The 3378-nt window shown below is 43.0% G+C and overlaps 1 pseudogene; it reads right to left on the bottom strand.

Annotated features, from left to right (window-relative positions):
* Nucleotides 1-659: 659 nt before the first annotated feature.
* Nucleotides 660-1550, bottom strand: LOC127205607 (jupiter microtubule associated homolog 1-like; annotated as a pseudogene).
* Between the last annotated feature and the right edge of the window lie 1828 nt (nt 1551-3378).

The following is a 3378-nucleotide window of genomic DNA, read 5'->3' as shown; positions in this document are numbered from 1 at the left end:
TACTGTAAGCAACAGTCCAGAACTGAAAAGTATAAGTCTCACGGATGAGACTTTCTTCATGGTCATGCACGCAGCGTACATGGCGTTGTTGAGTTGTTAAGTTAGGATGTCCCTGTGGGACTCGCACCGACAGCCCCACTCCGGGATTGCCTCCCTTGTGAGCTTCACCTTGCAATTCCAGGGCAGCTTGGTTGGACACCTGAAGCCGTCCTGTGTGCCCGGGTGGCTCTGCCCAGCAGATGGCCAGTCACAGTGGGCCCTAGCATCCTCAGGGTACAAACGGCAGCTCCTTTGCTTTGTGGGCAGTGGTGTGTGAGGTACAGCTGCTTTCATCATTCCATGAGGCACAGGAAGGTGCTGCTTAGCAAAGGACACTGGTGATGGCACGACACCAAAGAAAGCAGAGCTATGACCTCAGACAGTTGGTGTAAGGCTGCGGGCCAGTGCCCATGGCTGCTGTCTGTCCCATCACAGGAAGCCAAGTACAACATCAGGATCCTAGTACAAAAGAATCTCTAACACATCAGGAACCAGATCATTTGCTCTTAGAAACAGTCTACTACTCCAGTCTACTACTAGAAAATACTCATGCCATGGCCCACAGACCCAGGAGTCAGACAGAAGAAAAAGGAACAGGGAAAGAGGAAGAAGGAAAAAAATAGACAGCAGTACATAAAGTACTTCTTTTTTAATGAAACAAATCCAAAAGAGGTACAGTCAGGCTCACGTTGTGCAATTCACAAGCATGGAAAAACAAACAAAAGGACAGAGTTCCAACAGAAGAAGCTAACCCAAGACCAGGCAGGATTTGCCACCAGCAGGGTTTCTCCTGGATGGCTCTGGGGCTAGAGCCACTGGGGTGGGCACAGGTGCAGCAGGCACCGGCTTCTCTTCCATCTGCCCTTAGGTTGGCTTGGAAATCTGTGTCCATATTTTCATGCATATTACCTTCTCCCTTGAGGTCTAAGTCTCTAGAGCTTGCTTCAGAGGAGTTGATTCTTGAGAGTGGGATATGACTTTCTCATGTACTCTGGTGCATCACATTTGACCATGTCCCCTGGAGGGGGAGACCTGGTGGCACTCAGAGGAAGGGCAGCAGGTTACCAAGAAGAGACTTGATACCCTATGAGCATATACAGGGGGAGGTAATGCCCCTCAGGAACAGTCATAGGGGAGGGGAATAATGGGAAAATGGGAGGGAGGGAAGAATGGGAGGATACAAGGGATGGGATAACCATTGAGATGTAACAAGAATAAATTAATTTTAAAAATTAATAAAAAAAAAAAACAGAGGAGTTGATTCTCTGTGTTCCAGGTGAATCCAAATCTTCCCTGCCACCACTAGACTTGGCACCAGCACCTGGCCCAGGATGAGTGATTTTCTTCAGGTGTCCCAAAAATGCTAGAGGCCATCTTGTTTTCCCTCACAGGCTATTTTGTTGGCTCATCAAAGCCTAAAGAAAATTGGACTTGCTACCTGGAGGCCTCAAAACCCAGGAGCTGTTCCTGCTGTTGGGGTCCACACACTTGAAGGTGGTAGTAGTGGTCATGGCGCCAAGGGGCAAGGTAGGCTGGCCCCAAGAGAAAGCCGAGGGACTGGGACCAACCCGGCGCAGACAGCTCTGCATTCTACAAGCCTCTGCTGCTGGCAAAATGTTTTTTAACAACAGGAAAAGTATTATCTTTCCATTGAAACTTAAAAAAAATTTTTTTTGAAATTTCTGATATTAAATACACCCTACTATGTGTGGATAAGTATACATATATTCCCTTTCTCTTTATATATAAACTCAAGATTTAAGTGTATTTATTTTTAGATCATGATAACCATTCACTTTGAATTTCAGCCTGCCATTTACAATCAGCTTTTAATTTTAAATTACTGTAATTCCCATGTGCCTGCCTCTGCCTCCCAAGTGCTGAGATTAAAGGTGTGAATCATCACCTGGCTATGGACTCCTTAAATGATGATTCTCCTAGGGCCACTTGGTTTAATTAGGTTCTCCATTTCCCTTTTTTTTTTTTTTTTTTTTTTTTTTTTTTTAGTGTTGGGGTAAACATTCAAGTTTTATCATTATTGCTGATTTATTCCTAATTTCTTCCCTGAAAAAAATTTAATATTCTAGTCTTAATTACACATGATGCCAATTGTCCACTATTTCATTGTTTTCAGATGTTCACTTGTCCTGCCTCTGTGAGCTACATAAAATTTGATGTCTTTCCTAAGTTCTGCTAGGTTTTATACTTTCCATTCTTGCCTCCCATGACCTTTGCTATTTGTCTAATTTAGTGGGCTTCCATTGTGATGGCCGTATAGCTATACCATTGCACATGCATCATGGATTGGAGAAGACAGAGGTTTTCTTTTCTTTCCTAGCTGTTTGTCTGCTAGGCAATGTGCTGCACTGATTTTGTGGTTCCTTCTTCAGAATTGGCCATTCCAACCCCCAGTGTATTGGCTAGCATTCTCTATTAGTTCTGGTTCCATCAGTGGTTGAAGAATCACCAGCAAACTATGCATTATCCAGATGTTGTGGCCATTCAGTGGGTCCCCACAGTTCAATAGGGGCCTCTTTTGGGGGAAGGGTGGTAATTTTCATTTGATCAGGGATGAAAAAATAGCTATATCTGAGATTATAGGCAACTGAGCTATTTCTTCAGTTTAGGAAGGCACAAATCCCTTTGCTACCACATCCTGGGCATGAAGGAATTCAGATAGGTACCAGTTCCACTGTAATACCTTTTCCTTCCATGGATAATTCTTCAAAGAGGTCCAATTTATCATTGTAAGGGGCACCCTTGTGACCACAGGATGGTTGGCAATGACTGAGTATAAGGTTCTCCATGCCTCATAAAGTGCCCAGATTTGTTTCTCAAAGAAAGAATATTCATTCTCCTTATATGGGAAGAGTTTGCAATAGAAACCAACAGGCAAATGTTGGTGGAATCCTTTCTGCTTTATGAAGAGTCCCCAGTTGCCAATTCATCAATAACTATGATATACACAATTAAGGTATCATCTGGTTCAGGATTGTGTGCACAGAGATGGACTTTCTGGCACTTACAAGAGCTGCTCATTATTCCTGATTTCATTGGAAGTTAGCTGCCTTTCTAGTAGCCCTGTAGAAGGTTTTTATAATAATTTGTAAAAATTGTATGCAGAAAAAAAGGAAAGAAATAAAAATAAAAATAAATGGTATGTGATTTCTCTAGTGTGCAAACAATTAGAATCAGTATCTGAGTTTTTGTCCCTGATACGTAGCATTAAAATGTGCACCACCACCACCTTGTTCATTGTAACTCTAGAATTTAGAAAACAACTAACCTCGGTGTCTGGGTCTCTGATGTGATCAAAAGCATGGGCTACCACCATCCTAC

The sequence above is a fragment of the Acomys russatus genome, chromosome 22, assembly GCF_903995435.1.
Source record: "Acomys russatus chromosome 22, mAcoRus1.1, whole genome shotgun sequence".
NCBI lineage: Eukaryota > Metazoa > Chordata > Mammalia > Rodentia > Muridae > Acomys > Acomys russatus.
Note: the sequence above shows the minus strand (reverse complement) of the source record. Positions and strands in the feature narration are given on the sequence as shown.